Source organism: Eublepharis macularius, chromosome 8 (assembly GCF_028583425.1).
Source record: "Eublepharis macularius isolate TG4126 chromosome 8, MPM_Emac_v1.0, whole genome shotgun sequence".
Taxonomy (NCBI): domain Eukaryota; kingdom Metazoa; phylum Chordata; class Lepidosauria; order Squamata; family Eublepharidae; genus Eublepharis; species Eublepharis macularius.
Genome location: NC_072797.1, coordinates 45,662,898 through 45,680,260, shown reverse-complemented (window position 1 = coordinate 45,680,260; position 17,363 = coordinate 45,662,898).

Below are 17,363 nucleotides of genomic sequence, written 5' to 3'. Positions count from 1 at the left end.
AGAAGTGTTCTCCTCGGGCTATCCAGGAAGGTTAAGCGGGGGATCTTGGAACCCACATGTACAAAAGCCATATAAGATGGGGGCTGTAGTAAAAAAAGGGAGTTGGAGGGAACTGAATAAAACAGGCTGGTAGAATTGTTTGAAAAGCTGTATGTTGCTTTTTCATAGACAGTTGTTTTTATAATGCAATTCTGCTTTTTTTTCTGTGAGCATGGTTTTAAGCTGAGTGTTAGGTTAATTAACAGCCTTAGGAAGCCTGACCAAGGAACTAGGCTATGCATTTGAGAAAGAATACATTTGAAAAATACTCATTCTAGGCAAAGGGCAGTTGAATTTGTCAAGTCCAAAAGTACTTTGAACTCTCCCCCCCCCCGCCCCCTTCATTCACTGCTCATCAGGTGAGATGCAAAGGACAAAAGACTGGCCATTCAACAGGAGTTCCAGGGGAAGCCTCACCATTTGCACTTCGCGTGGACTCTGGCAGCCTCTATATTCCAGAGCCATTACGACTGACAGGATCTATATCTTAAAATGGAACTTTGTATACACTTGTATACACACTTAGATGCATTAGTAGACGTCTGTTCATGCAATAGATCTCTTGTGTATCTTATTCATTCACAAAGCAAGATATAAACAATTGACCAATATCAGGGCCTGACGTATCCCTCTCCTTTTTAATGTCAGTCCTGATAAAGATTTCTGGAGAGCTCAAAAGCTTGTACACTGTTTTCTGTTGTTTTAGTTGGTCCTAATAAAAGCTATAACATGATGGTTTTTTGTTAAAACAGTTTGAATCTCTTTTTTAAAAGCTGGCAATAAGGATCGTAAAGTTTAAATAATAAAACTGTTCCTACTCAACCCTTCCAGCACCAGATGAATGATTGCTAAACATATGTGATACACACAAAGATATATGCTGTTCTTTACATCTGATACCCTTATGCGTAAAGGTGAGTCTACATAAATGCTTAAATATGTATCTGTTAAATATACTACTAGGAAAGACATGTTTGTTCTTCCCACATTAGAATTCTTCTGGAGCAAGGCTGGCATGCTCAAACGTGAGTGCTAAGGGGACTGATTCAGTCCTGAAAGTCTGAGGCCATGAGATCTTCACAGACTCCTTTCCCCTTCAGCTCAGGAATAGGATCTTGTCTCGCCCCTCACAAGGGACGCTTCATGTGATGTGAAAATGAGATGGCTACAGTAAGTCTGGTGTATGTCCCCCTGCTGACTGCAATAATGTCTGCAAGGGAATGTTTGCTAGGCTCTAGGCAGGTGGTTATTACCTCATGTTTGCAGGCATGCTCTGAAACTCCCCTTCAGATATTATAGGACACTTGATGAAAAGGGTGTGCACTGTGCATGCCACAGAATCTTTTTTGTTCACTTTGTGGAAAGCTGCCCTAAAGTTCTGAAGGAAACACATGCTGAAATCACCCTCCTATACTAGCTCTGCAGTAAGCAACCCAGTTATGTATAGAAAGGTTATGGTTAATACAGCCCCTGGCCTAAAGTCTGCTGTACACTATGCATTATAACAGAGAGAGAGCCAACATGGTATCAGACCAGGATCTGGGAAATCTGGGTTCAAATCCCAATTTGGCCATGGAAACTTGCTGGGTGAACTGGGGCCAGTCACACACTTTCAGCCTGGCCTACCTCACAGTGGTGTTGTGCAAATAAAATGGAGAAGGGAGGGGTGAATATTGTAAGCCACTTTACATCTCCATGGGGAAGAAAAGTGGGATATAAGTGACGTAAAATAAACACACCTCTGATTCATGTGTCAGTCTGTCCCCAGCCTACACTCAGGCACACAGAGACAGCTATAACATCAGTCCCTACTGAATTCTGCACCTGAAATGTTCTTCTCTATGGAGAACACTTCCCTTGTGTTCTTGTTGGGAAAATGGTCACTGAGAAGCTGAACTGCGGGAAATACAGCCAGGAAGGGTAGTGGCATCTGATAGATCTGAGACCCTCAATCTGCATATGTAGTATAGTGGTTAATTCACTGGTATTCATCCATCACTGATGCTCAGTCCACCCAGACACATAAGATTCCCAGAGTTCCTGGGCTGGCATTTCTGTCGGCAAGGATTACTGAGCAAATTAGCTGGGTCAATGCATCTATGTTGCCCTTGGCCATACTTGCCCTTATACTCCTCCCTATTTGGAGGGTTTACTGACCTTCTTAGTTTGCAGACTAAGATTTAAATCAGTGCTAATGACTAAAATCTTTCTATTTCCAAAGTTAGATTCTGCAGGGGAAAGGGGAGGGGGGGAATGATAGGAGTCATTTTAAAAATTTTATTTATGTTCTTTATAGTTCACCTTTCTCACTGAGACTCGAGGCGAATTACATTGTGTAAATCAATACGATCAGCGACTGGGACATTCAATAAAAATGCAAGTGTATGCAAATACAAATTTGTAGAGATTTAAAAAGCAGAAATCCAATACAGAGATGAAACAATGCTGAAACAGAGCATAAACTATTAAACATGACATAATGGGGTTGCTATTATACTCTACGAGTCTTTCAACTTTCACAGGTTTCTGACACAAACTATACCTGGCATTGACTAAATACTCCTTATATTGGGAACAAAGGATAGGTTAGGTATTCTGCTTGTTTACCAACTGCCTTGTTCCCCAGTAAGCTGCCATTAACAATGGTATTTATAACCACTGCCCTTATATACTGCTCTTCTAAACAGATTAGTGCCTCACTCAGAGTGGTGCACAGTCACCCCTATAATACATCTGGGAGCTGGGGCTGAGAGGAGCGGCTTACTCAAGGCCATCTGCTGAGCTCATGGCAATAGAGGAATTTGAACCAGCAGGGCGCTGATTCACCACCCAACCACTATGCTACAGCAGCTCTCCTGAGCTGGCAGAGAAGCACTCTCAGATGTGGTGCTGGAAACACCTAGACTGATTGTCCTGGCTGACTTAACATTCAAGCTGAGTGCTCCTCGTCAGGGCCAGCCCAGGATTTCATAGCTTCCTTGACAGCCCTCAATCTCTCTCAGATAGTAACAGGTGCCACACATGAAAAAGGCCACACCTTGGACTTCATCTCTTGCGGTGATGTTTGGAGGAAGGCCTTTCGAGATGGGCAATTTGGTCTGAACCATGGACTGACCATCACCTAATGAAAAGAGTTATTATGGCCCAAACACCCCACAAAAAAGGGAGATCCTCTAAGATGGTCACCCACAAAGATCTATGGATCCTTCTGAATTCCAAAGTGTTCTAGGTAGGGCTTTTTTTTTCTGGGAAAAGAGGTGGTGGAACTCAGTGGTGGAATGCAGGACCACACAATGACATCACTTTGGGTCAGCTGGAACAAGGAGGGAGTTTTTAAAAGTTTAAATCGCCCTCAGCGAAAATGGTCACATGGCCGGTGGCCCCTGATCTCCAGAGGGGAGTTTAGATTGCCCTCTGCGCCGAGCAGTGAGCGCCGCGGAGGGCAATCTAAACTCCCCTCTGTCTGGAAATCAGGGGGCAGGGCCACTAGCCATGTGACCATTTTCAAGAGGTGCCGGAACTCCGTTTCACTGCGTTCCCACTGAAAAAAAGCCCTGGTTCTAGGAATTTAGAATTCCAAACACATGCTCTATTTAGACTGCAGTGTGAAATGTGAAGCTCCTTGACGTCATTGACAAGATTGTTCCTTGCTGACCTCTCCCTAACCTTGCGGAGAAAGCTTGTCCCATGGTTCACTACAGAGTTGGGTAATCTCAAGAGGGCTGAAAGATATCTAGAAAAAAGCTGGTGGAAAACTCATGCTGAATAGGATAGAGCATGCTATATAGCCCATTGGAAGACCTATGAAGTAGCAAAGATAGCAACAAAGAAACATTACTTCTCTGCAACCATTGCATCAGCTGGTCCACATCCATCCCAACTGCTTAAGGTATCTCAACTTGACTCCTAAATCTGAACCTTCACTGGCTTTGGCTCAAGAACAAACAATTAGCTGTGACACCTTTGCAAAGTTCTTTACTGATAAAATAACATGAATATGCTGTGATCAGCATACCAGTTGTAATATAGGAATGGCATAACTGATGTTTAACACACTGTCCAGTATGTTTCAACAACTTTGACCCAGTTAAGGTGATGGATATTGACAAGAGCCTGACATCTGTGAGAGCTACTACTTGTGCACCAGATCTTTTTTACCCATTCTGGCTGCTAAAATCTTTGTCAAGACTATATAAACGAGCCCTTTAATGTCTAATAAATTAGTCACTAACTCAGGGCATTTTCCCTTGGCCACTCAAAGAGGCGGTCATCCACTCGCTACTTATAAAACCAACCCTAGACTAAAATGATGTGGCCAATTATTGCCCAGTCTCTAATTTGCCCTTTGTGGGCAAAGCAATTGAAAGATCAGTAGCTCATCACCTCCAGGCCTTCTTAAATAACTCTGGTGCTCTGGATCCTTTTCAGTTTTGTTTCAGGCTAGGCTATGGGATGGAGATGGCTCTGGTGGCTTTAGTTGATGACCTCCACCTGAATACAGACAAAGGCCATATATCTTTGTTGTTCCTCCTGGATCTATCTGAAGCCCTTAATATAGTAAAACATGTCAGCCTGTGGTGTTCTGCATCAAGTGGAGTCTCTGAGTTGATTTCAAGGGGTGGTGGAGGTGGAGAGTGCCTTCAAGTCATAGCTGACTCTTGATGTGGCCAATTATTGGTGGGGTTTTCATGGCAAGGGACTAACAGAGGTGATTTGCCATTGCTTGCCTCTGCACCCCCCGTCTTTGTTGAAGGTCTCCCATCCAATTACGAACCAAGTTGACCCTGCTTAGCTTCTGAGATCTGACAAGATCAGGCTCACCTGGGCTATCCGGGTCAGGGAGACCCATGTAAAGTATATGACAGTAGCCCTGCCTCAATGTTACCATGGTGTGGGTCCAAGTGGTCAGATTGGCCTTGTTAAGGGGCCATCTTTTGGGCTAGACTGAGATGGAAAAAGGTAATTTTTGCAGCTGCATTAACTTGCTCCGCTAGCAAAATTGCTGGATCCAGTATAACCCCTAGGCTCCTGAGTCTGCAAGTCAACTGAACCCCATCAAAAGTGAGGAGCACAATGTACTTCAAGATATCCACCTTCGCAGCTAGCATCACTGCCATCTTGTCTAAGTTCAGTTCAATTTGTTCACTTCCAGCTATATGACTACAGCTGTCAGGCAGAGTCTCAAGACAAACAGGGGTCAGTTTGGAGACGAGTGGGAGAGGAGCCTTCTAGCTACAGAAGATAGGCAGAGTAGGATAAATGTAAAATTTATTCAATGAAAGTATAGTGTGAAATATGATAAGTAGAACTAATTAATATATGTAAAGGTTGGCTCCTGCTGAGCTATCAAAGTGAGTGAGGAAACCCAAAACTGTGTTCAGGCCCAGGGTAGGTACTACTGAATCTCTTGATGAAACATAACATACACTTTCTGTCTACACCTGAACATCCAGCTGTAATTTAGCACAGGGGATGAAGGACAAGCAGTTTAGTGCAAAAGTAATAGGATAAATATCCTCTGTGGTTAAAGAAACCTCACAAGGAAATTAGTGGCAGGGATGGTGGGGGAGGTGTAGCAATCTACTCATTGCGGGATGTTGCAAGACTTGGAGATATGTATGCAGACATGCAAGGGAAGTAAGAAAAGATGCACAGAGTGTGCCATTTTTCTAGGGTGACAAAATGCCTCTGATCTGCACTGTGTAGTAAGGTTGGAGAAACCGTGGGCATCTGACCTCTTTAATTTTTAGTATTACATAATTTATAAAATCTAATTATCTATAAAAAGTCAATTTATGAGCAAAAGAGACCAAAAACATTCTTCCCCAGTCTTGCAGAAACCTTTAAGTGTACGTATTTTTGCAATAACCAGTGCTTTCTGGGGCCATTCTTACTAGGATCCAACCTCTGGGTCAAATTGCAACTAACAAATATATGATTAACTGCCTTAAAGTAAGCTGACAATCAATCCTCTAATAACTGAGTAGAACCGGTAGTGGCTCAAATGCTATCTGGAAGCCCACTATAGCAGCTGGCCTCTTACAAGTCAAAGCTGGCCCGAGCTCAGCTGGCCCACTCCCCTTCCCTTGGATGAAAACCTTAGGAAACAAAACTACAAGAAACATATGGCAGTTCCATCCAAATATTTCCGATGCGAGCAGGCCGGGTGCTTCTTTGGGGCTTTTGAATTGAGCCTGTTGAAAGGACACCCTGAGAGTCTGGGGCAGTCGAAAGAAAACCAAACACCAGCTCATTCTTAGAGAAAGATTATTCCTCACACTTTGCTTTATTGTGAAGTGCTGCTGACGCCCACCCACGGCAACACCTTCAAGGTCTTCTTCATGCCTGAGGCCACAAGCCGGCTGTGGGCTACCAGAGCTGACGCCACACCAAAGCAAGGACACCTGAAGGATTCCCCTGTACTCCGTTTCTTGCAGGACGCCCTGAAAGCTGCCAAAGGTCACAACGGCGCCTCAGCGCACCATGCCCCACAACCAAGCGTTCCCCAGGGCTGCCGTGGCGCCCTGTCCTTTCCAGCTTGGCCACCTTTGCCCAATCAACGATTTGAAAAGCAAGACGCCCCGGCAGGCCTTCGCCTCCCCAAAGCGCCTGGGGGTGGCCGCTGCCTACTCCCTCCCCCGCCCCCCCCCATCTCTCCTGCCCGCCCTGGTTAAACAAAAGGCGCCAGGCAAGGGCCGGCACTTCTCTGCTTCACACTGCACGGGAAGCACAAAGGCGCGACGCTGCCGCCCTCCCCGCCGAAACTGGCCGTCCACGTGGCTGTGGGAGAGAGCCGGACCTCCCACGCTCCTCTCCGCCCGCCCCGGCGGCCGGGCCCTGCTCCGGTATCCCTCGGGGAAGGGCGGGTGAGGCGGCCTCCGCGGAAGAAGTGGAAGGAATCCCCCACCCACGCCCCCGAAGCTGATTGACAGCGAGCGCAGCCTCCTCCTGGCCCTCGGATCTCCTCCGCCAAAGCAACCCTTATAACACAACCAACGCAGGCTTTGTGTGCTGCTCCCCCCACCCGCCATTCATTCTGGATCTGCGTTCAGTCCCAGAGTGAGGAGACGCGATTGATCTCCTTATTCCCCCGCCCCCCATGCAAATGGAAACCGGCCTTCCTCCTCTCGTTTGGAAAGGAAACGTGGAGTTAGTGGCTGCCCTGCTCGGAGCAGATCTTCCCATCCTCTCACTGGCGGGACTTTTCTGGGCGCCAAGGTGGTCGGGGCAGGGTGCAACATCATTCGTTGCTGTCATTTTTAGAGCAAAGGGTCTTGCGAACTCGGGTCCTTAGCTTGGAAGCCAAGGATTTCGTCCGGGGGAGGAGGTCGCGTCAAGTAACGCGGTCTGAAAAATAGCGATAGATAGACTCCATGTAAGCCGCGCCCTTTTCTCTGGAAATCCAGATCCCAATTCTTAAGGTGTGGAAAAGACACTGTGCCTGCGACCAGGGGTCGTTTCACACGTGCACGAGCGCTATCTCAGCACTTAGCAACTGGAAAAGTTCTAAGAAGAGATGACCCTGATACCAAAGTTTTGTTTCTCGTATATGCCAGTCACCGCCTTGATGCTGCAAGTGACGGAGCATACACGTGTGAGCGCTTGATTATTGCTTTCACGTGTTCCAGGCCAACCTAGCAGCGCTTTTTAAAAAATCTATGCCAGTACATAGGAAAAATGGACGGACAGACCCGCAGGTCGCAAAAACACGACGTTTAAAAATAAGCGGGGCAGATTCCATACATTTATTGCACCCCGTTCAATTCCCAGTACACAGGTCTTACTTTACTAAGCGAAATGAAAAGTAAAATTAAATAGAAGGGGATGAAAGAAGTTGAAAGGAAACAGTATAAAGCCATGAGCATATCTAGGGAGGCTATCATTTGGCATTAATGGCCTTATACTAAAAACTTCTGGCGTGGTGCTACTATTTTTCCTCCTCCCTCTCGCAGTGAGTTTATCCCACGCGCGTGTTTTCTCCCCCCTCCCTCCTTTTCTCTTTCAGGGGATTCCCACTTTCTCCAGCAGGGGGAGCCGAGGATCTATCCAAAGCACACCGCTGCGGAGATTTCCTACTGGGCGTTAGGAAGCGCTAAACTGCGCCGTTTCCCCCCGTCCCAGTTTAGCAGCGCTGATGGGAGCCCGCTAGAGGCTTGACATAGAAACGGCCTGCTCGCTGCTGCGGTCCATTCGTTTCTTAGCGGGAAAGAAGAGGGAAGGTTTTCCCCCCTTTGCCGGCCACGATCTTCTTCTTAGGGTTGTATAAAATACCCTGCCTAGCAGGGGAAGAGCCGTTTCTGGGACGATGGAAAGAGGAGGATGGGACGCCTTTGTGAATCGAGCCAGCGCTTTTTATTGTTCTTTTTCTGCCCTGCTCTCTCTTTTTATAGCCCAGTAAAGAGATCTGTTCCCAAATTCTGGGCGGCGGGGAAGGGGGCGGCGGCCAAAGAGAACAGCTGGGTGGAAAGCGATTTCTTGCAGGGACGACGGTGACGATGACACAGACTTTTTCTGTAGAGCAGGAATCCTGACCCACCGCCCCACCCGCGGTGACATTGTCGAGCCCGCCAGAGGGGCTGAGTCTGGGAGTTTCACTTCGCCCGGAGGCGCTCTTGTTGCGGAGTGGACGCCTCGGATCGGAGCCCTCCCGGGCAGAAACTTCCTCGCAACTAGAGAAAGAGACGGATTGGGGGGGGGCACCACCCCCATGCAGGCAAAATAATGCTCCAGCGTCTCCCACAACCACGCCCCACTTTTTCCATGTTGCGCTCCCGTCTGACCTGCCAAGTCTTACTCAGCTCTGGAAGGAGAGCGCTTTCTTTCCCTCGGGATGGGAATTTTGCAATCTGGATCAGTAGGTCAATCCATGGAGAGGGGGCGACACGAGGGCTTTTCCTGACTCTTTGCAAATACTCGCTGCCGAAAATCGGGGAGGGATAGATAGATAGATAGATAGATAGATAGATAGATAGATAGATAGATAGATAGATAGATAGATAGATAGATAGATAGATAGATAGATAGATAGATAGATAGATAGATAGATAGATAGATAGATAGCCATTCCTCCGTACTTTCCACTCGTCTTGAAAGTTCAGCCAGGAGAATCCCTTCAAAGGATAAACTGGATTTCGCTCCCAAACGCCTCTCTCTGCTTTTATGACCCTCCTTTTTTTGCAACGGGACAATTTCCTCCCCTCGCGGTTAAAGTCCTCCTGCCTCCCTCCCTGTTAAAACGGAGGGTGGCTGCAGGAGCGCGCAAGGGGAGCGGGCATCTCCCCGAAGACCAGTCGCAGCCGGCTCTGGGTGCTGAGGGAACGGAGGGGCCGTTGGGCTTCGCCGACCGCTGCGCTCTCGCCCCAGCTCTCCTGTGTTCGCATCCCCACGGGAGATCCCCGGAGACGACCCCCCCCCCCCCCCGCAAGAGAAACTGCTGTCTAGGAATCCGAGGAGCCACCTCGGACCGCGGCACGGCTCGGCTCATTCAGGCGAACCGGAGGGGCAAGGCAAGCCCTCGCTTCCCCGCCGCCTTTCTCCAGCCCGGCTTTGTGCTTTCCAGCCGGTACAAAGACTTTCCCCCTGCCATTAACCGTTTGAGAGCCGCCAAACTCCAACTCTACCTTGCCTGCCCATTCAGCAACTCCGGCCACACACACACTTCCTCCATTCTTTCCACTCTTCTTTGTTCTCTCCCCCTCCTCTCCCTCCCAAATTCTGCAGCTCCCACCAAACCCCCTCGCCTTTCTCAACTGGGTCTATTTGGAAAAAAAAATCTTCCGAAGATGTCTTCTGAAAAGCAGCATTTCTTCCTCCCCTCTCCCCCCGCCCCGTTTCCCAAACTCTTTGTCTTACAGGTAAAGCCACAACCGGCAACCCTAGGTGCGCCCCCCCCTCCCCGCAGACGCCTGCAGAAAAGAAGGGAAGGGGCGCAGTTACCTTCCAAGGCAGTTTATTGCCGAGTCTGCAACAAGAAAGCGGGAGGGGGCCGGATCACAGGCGGCTGCTAATCCAGAGGTGGCCGCAGCAAAGGCTTCGCGGCCGGTCCGGGCTGCCGTCTGGTCCAGCGGCAAACACCTGATCCCGGGCTGGAGCGGCGGGCAGGAAGGAGCGCCCCGCCAGCGTCGCCTGCGAGTTCACACGCGGGCTCCACCACCCATCATTATTATATCATTGTACCGTCAGCGCTCCAGAGGAGGGGCCCTGCCCTGCCTCTCCGAGAGGAGGGCTCAGAGGCTCGCCGAGGAGGGCTCAGCAGCCCAGGCGAGCGCCCCGCGCCGAGGGGCCGAGAGAGCGCGCCCGCCCGCCCGCCTGCTCGCCCGCCCTCCCTCCCGCGGCCAACCTACCGGCTCCGGGGGTCGGCACCTCGCTCGGGCCGGGGCCACACGCCACGAAGCCGCCGCCCGCCCCGCCTTCCCACAGCATCTGCCCGACGCTGCCACCCAACTTCCCAGCCCGAGGCGGGACCGGCGGGCAAAAGCGGGGGTGGGGGTTCCTCCTCGGCGGTGTGCCTTGCGTTCTGCGAAGAGCTGCCCTTAGGGTGGGCGGCGTCTGGGTGCTTGGGGCAGTTACGTACCGCATAGAGCTCCATGGCCGGAATGGCTGCAAAGGTCTCCCCGCACATTGCCCCCCTTTTGTGCCCTGAAGCCGTAGCTGTCTTTGGGCCACGCCGCAGGGGTTCCGAGGCAAGAGGCGTCCAAAGGGGCTTTTCCTGCCTCTCCATAGAGACCCTGGCCTTCTTTGGTGGTGTCCCATCCAAATGCTGATCAGCACTGACCCTGCTTAACTTCAGACAGGTATTGAACCTCTAGTCACAGATTAGGGGGGGGGGGGAGTGTGTGTGTGGATAGGGATCAAAATATTGATTCCAGGTCTTCATTCCCACCCACCCCTAAGAATGAATAACAACCACTCACTTGTGAGAAAAGGCCAGGGTCATTGGCAGGGCAGAGTTGAAGCTACCCCTGGTGAACCAACTGTCTGTCATGTTTTATCCTTGTAAACTGTGCCCCCCACACACACACACACAGAGCTCACTTCCTTTTCCCTGGCCTGCAGCATTCAATGAGAGTATGCAGAATTGTGGGATTGGAGTGTTAACAGCATCTTGGAGTTTAAGAGTATAAAACAGAGACTCCACATGATGCTTTAGGCCAACAGACCCATTTCTTTTAATCAGTCTTTGCTAACTTGACCATTGGCTTATGTGACATCAGCAACAGGCCCTAAATTCAACTCAGGTAAAGAGCAGCCACAAAGTAGCAATTTGTTGTCAGAAATCCCTTAACAGACAATGGGAGTAGGACTGAGCCTTGAAGGCTAAATGGAGCCTCCATATTCAGAGGCCGTATACCTCTAAATGGCAGTTTCTAGTAGGGACAATAGGCTTAGCCCTCTGTGCTCCTTCCTACTTGTGGGCCTTTAAAGACACCTGGTTGGCACTGTGGCAAAGAGGATACTGAAGCCACAGGTGGACCACTGGTTTGATCTGGCAGAGCTTTCTGACATCCTTGATTAGCAGTGCCGTCTTTTGCAGTTTGACTCCAGTCTAAGCCCACTGATTTCAAAAGATAGACAGGAATAACTCTGCACAGGATTGTCTTATAAATATTATTGATCAAAAGACATGCTTGCCACCACAAAACAAAACAAAACCCTTAAATCAATATTAGGATTTCCGACATCTCTGCAGTGACATTGCACCCACCTGGATTATGTCTGCTCAAATAGCCAGTGTCAGATTCTGACACAATGTCAAAGAGCCCAGGGTGCCCTGTTTCATCATAATTTAACCTCTCATAGTCTACACTTCAGGTCCTACTCATCTTCCACACAATAGAGAAGGGTGCAGAGTCAGTGAGAACATGGACACATAAGGTCCCTATGGGTTCTAGATCAAATAAAGCTTGAATTCTCCCTAAAAGCTAAAATGACAGAACTGAGTCTGTTGTACTTGGCCACATCATGAGAAGACTCACTGGAAAAGAGAATAATGCTAGGGAAGGTGAATGGCTATAGGAAAAAAGAAAGACCCCAAGTGAGATGGACTGACTCAACAAAGGAAGCCACGGCCTTCAAGACCTAAGCAAAGCTGTCAGCAACAGGATTTGGAGGGCATCCATTCATAGCAACTTGGCAGCACATAAAACATACACACGACCCCATACTGTTTACCCTGTTTGACGCTAATTCACCCAATATTTCTCGGTCCTGCTACCTGCAATCATTCAAATGGAGATAACAGTGAATGGAGCAGGCTACAACAGCATGTGTTGTACCACTTGACCCACCCACAGAAGAATGAAGTAGAGGAGAACACTTTCTGGTTGTATGTTGCACCTCTGAACAGACAATACGGAATAGATTAAAACCACCAGTCTCTCCCAGAAGGATTTGTAAGAGAGGCCTAGAGCAGGTCCACACGGTGCCAAAGGCCGTCATGCAGAGGTGGTCAGGGAAGACATTCAGGAGGCTTCCTACAAACCGTCGTCTGTTCACATGGTGTGCCATAGTGTGTGAATGAAGACCTTGTCCCATGTTGTTTTGCATGGGCAATTGTTACCCACTTAGTATAGAGCCATTTTATTACCAGCATTACCGGTTTCACCCACACAAAAGTTAGATACGCTAGTAATGTTGTCCTGCGCAGAGCCCATCAGGGACTATTTTACAGTCTTAAAAAAAATAACTGACCAATGAATGAAAGAGTTTCTGAGCCTCCCTACAAAGAGATATCAACAATAACAGAGAGAGAAACACCACAAACCCTTTCTCAGCTTAAACGGCATTTTAAAGAAATGTACACTTGCAGTTATTAATTTCATCTTTTTCTTTGCCAGCATCGTGGCTGATCCAACATTCACAGCTTTTCCAGCCAAGGGTGTTTCCCTCAGAGGTTTAGCAACGTCCAGTCCTTTAACACCAGGGTTCTTACAATTGATATGAGCCTTTCTGTAGAGGTACGAACTCTGGTTAACCAAGGAGCAAATTCCAACAAGTGTATAACCCTTCATGGATGACTTTTGGGTCACCAGGCGCTGCAAGGCCCGCCTCTTCTCTAATCAACGTGTACTGGATTGTCGAACAAGGAGGCCGACAGCTAAGGGTCTTTTCTGTTCCCCTTAGAGATGTCTCATCCCTTTCTTGCGGCTCTTCAAGCACCCTGCTGTCTCCTTCTACCACTGACTCGTCATGCCTTGCGTTCGGATTGGGTTTTGTTTGTTTTGACTTAATTACACTTGGAGAAGTTCACACTGTCAGCTTCTTAGCCTATGGAAGCTTGTTACAGAAAGGTTGAGAACTACTTTAAGACAGTAGATTTTGCACTTTCAGGTTACTGGAAGGTCTTCTAGAGTCTACTTTCAATCCCTTTAGACTGCTCCTGATGCTGAGGTGGTAACAGAACAATGAGTCCATGCTGCAGGGGCTGACAATGTGGTTATAGCCCATGCCAGCACTGCTTTTTTCTGGGGCAAATACTGGTGTAGCAATAACCACAGTGTCATTTTAATATTACAAGAATGGAGGGAGAAGCAAGCAAAGGACAGCATCTACCATCTTGCTCCTGCCACAAAAAAAGTCCTGACTGACCCAGAGCTTTTCTGGTGATTAGTTCTCACTGAGGCCTCATAGGAAAGGATCTTTTGGTGCCTTCTTCCAGGTCTGTGTTTAATTATTCTAAGGGAGGAAAAGAGTTAAAAGTCACTTTCGATGATAACTGCTAATGACATTTCTTCCTATTGTAAGCCCTCTGGATACCTCCCCCCACCCCCAACACATTTGTGCTAAGAGCAGGTTCACCTTTCAAGAGGACAAATGTGAATCCCAGAGCAGTCCCTACTATCTCGTCAAGCTACAGGCTCCTGGGATCCCCCCCCCCAATATTTTGGACCTTTCAGCTATTCCAAAAAAGAAGCAGCAGTTTGCTGTGCAGTGACAGACTGACACTGGCAGTGCATGTCTAGCTGTGTAGACTATGCAGCTGAAAACACGGACGCATGCCTGACAGGGACCGTTTCAGAGGCTGCATAGCATTCAGGTAATGCCTAATACTCATGAACAAGAGTAAGGCTAACGAGAGTTCATGTTGTCACTATGAGTCTGCTAAAGCTTTTTGTTTCACCCAGGCAGACAGGAGGTGTTGAGGATCCCAACGTTGAGGGGGAATGACAGCTTGTTAGGTACACCTCTCTAATTTGACTCAGGTGGCTTCCAAACTTCTCTTTATTTCCCCTCAGTGTTATACCAAATGAAACTTTTTGAAATGGAGCCATTCTGAGAATCTCATCTTAAAAGCTTGCCACATCAGTGGAGGCCACAAGGATCAATAGTTGTCATCTGTCCCCTCCAACCATGTAGCTGGCTCACATTCCAAGGGCTCTCCTCCGTCAACTTCGTCTCAGAAGCAGCAGTATGTGGGGATAATAATGTTGGGACAATTGTGTCATCAGAGGCTACAGACAACCACCACTCCAGGCAGTCACAATGCTTTGAAGGAGGTACCACATGGTTCCCGGTTGTCTGTTTCAACCTCAAATGAATGAAAGGCTGTGCCAGGCAGCTTCGTTCATTTCAGGCTTGAAGTGAATCAGACTCTGTGCTTTCCTTGTTATATTATGTTTCTGTTATATGAGGGTTTTTAAAAAACATTTATCATAAGTAACCATGTCTTTCATGGATCAAAGTGCTTACGTTAGCTCTTCCTACAGGAAAACATGCAGTCCAAAATGATGAAAAGAGCCAGCATGGCATAGTGGTTACGATGTTGGACTAGGATCTGGGAAGCCCGGGTGCGAATCTCCATTCTGCTGTGGAAGCTCACCAGGTGATCTTGGGCCAGTCACAACCTCTCAGTCTAACCTACCTCACAGGATTGTTGTGAGGATAAAAATGGAGGCAATGAGAATGATGTAACCTGCTTTGGCTCCCCACTGAGGAGAAAGGTGGGGTATAAATGTTCAAGAGTGCTTCAAATCATACTCTTCTAAGCAATGTTCCGGCAATCCTTGCTAACAATGTATTTGAAAACCAACCTTTCCTCACTTTCTCCTTTTCCTCTTGCATCACACAAGATACACTCACACTGAGCATTTGCTCACAGTCCAGCATGAGTAGTATTTGAGTGTACTCGCATTTGCACAGCTGAGCATGGGGGTATTTGCTTAGAAGACAGTCCTGAGAAATATGTAGCTGAGACTACTGAGCAGTTAGTTTGGTTCACAATTTTTCATCTGTGAGAATTTATTTATTTATTTTCACTCTTCATCAGAAAGAAGTCAGAGCAGCTTACATGTGCTTCCCAGTCAGTGTCCCATCCAGAGAGTTTACAGGGCCAGACCTGTTTAGTTCTGGCCATAGAAGTCCATCATGTGCCTTCAAAGTATCTCCTGAGCCAGTAACAAAAACAATCCTTTTATTGCTTTCAGATACATTACTGAGAAGTAAATTGCTTCAGGATTGTGGGCCAAAGTACACAACCAAAACTATGTCTCCACCCCCCCCCCCTCCAAGAGCTAGATTTAATTCAGAGGTTCTAATTGTTAGTTTGTCCCAAAACAAGAACAGTCTGAGGAGGAGTCCATGTGCATAAGCTGCTTTTACGTAAGTGTCAATGACATCCTGTCACATAGCCTGCCTAGCCCACTCAGAATGGCACGGCCAACAGCCCCAGTTCCTTTTTAAACAATGGCAACATTTCTGCTCACTACAGAGGAGTTAGAAGCGGGAGTTAGAAGACCGTGGCACTCCGAATCAGTGAGGGTGGAGTGATTTCACAGATGAGCCTACAAATAAACCCGGCAGCTGCCTGGAGTGAATCTGACGTTTTCACAAACACAATTCAATTTTTATCTTCACTTTAAAGCATCATGTCCTTGTGGCTTCTTGTGCTGCTTCCGGCTTGCCTGGCTCCTTGTGCAGCCAGAGGGGGTGCTTTGCAGTAGTTGAACTCTCAGCTGATCCTATGCATCTGCCCTACTAGAACACAAAGGGATCTTGAGCCAACCCCAGAAAGGAGTGGAATCAGAACTGCAATTAGAAAGCATGTGGGGAAATGGCAGCTGAGGACCCCTCTGGAGAAATCTTACTAAAAGTTGACATGACGCTTCTATGAAAAACAAAAGTGGCTTCATATAAGCACTTTGCCCCAATTAGTTCAGCCTAGTTGCTTCATAAATTATGTGTCCATTTCAAAGGGAGTGGGCTGAAGTACTCACAAAATGATCCTGACCAGGGCCAGCCTCTGTTCTGCCAAGAGTGGGAATTTGGATGGCAGAAGGTTCATCTCTGGCTAGAGATGCTTGGCTCATCCACGCCCACTCAGCAGAGGAGATCTTGCTAGGGGCCCTTGCAGTGTTGTGGGCACCTCTGAGAAGATCCCTCATTTGCTGCTGTGGGTGGGGCCTGGAGGGGGGAGTGGAGTATGATTGTTTTATGTTCCTGTCTGGGCTGGCCCATGCATTTGGGCTCCTTGGGGTAGGGCTAGATGGTGCCTCAGGCAATTGCCTAGGGCTGCCTACTGGAAGAGCTGGCCCTGGCTCCTATAGCACCCATTAGTTCCTTTTGAATCCTTCTGGCACAAAAGGGAACTTAAAGGAGCATGTCATATTTCCTCCAAGAGAGATTATGCACTTGTGGGCACTGGAGGGCATCTTATCTAGACCCCCATACTTGGAACTGATTCTGATCCACGCTGAAAGATTTTTTCATAGAGCATAAGAATATCTCCATCCTGCCCTTGGTACCTTGCCTCTGTCCATTCCTGTGTTCCCTAAAGAGCTGTATCTAGAATTTAGCTAGCCTGAGCACCCATCTGTAATAAGGTTTATTACTTCCCCCATTTAAGATAGTTGCATTTCTATTTAACTGTAATGAATTGCCCTTTGAAAATTGTAATCCACACATACACAAATATTGAAGAATGCTGTCTATCAACTTGGCGTCAGTACTCAAGATATAGTTGATTTTTGCAAAGATTGAAAATCTGGTGAAGGAGAATACTGGTTAAAATTCTTGTCATTGACTGCTCACAGTTACCTTGTATGTAACAGAAATGGACTCAACTATGGAATTTCCTAACTATGGAATGCCCCATTTCATATCAATAAGTGAGAGTCAATCATGTCCATGATGTTCCTTCTCCTTGGTTAACTGCATCTCAATTTTTTGGCTTCTTTATCCTTTCTTCACAGCAAAACCAGATTGCCATGTGAGGTAGACTTCTCTTTCCTTTCCTCACATCATCTGCACTGCCTGTCAGCATTGACTCTTTCCTTTCATCAATTAGATTGTTTATCAACATTCCATGATACCACAGTGGCTCAGCTCAT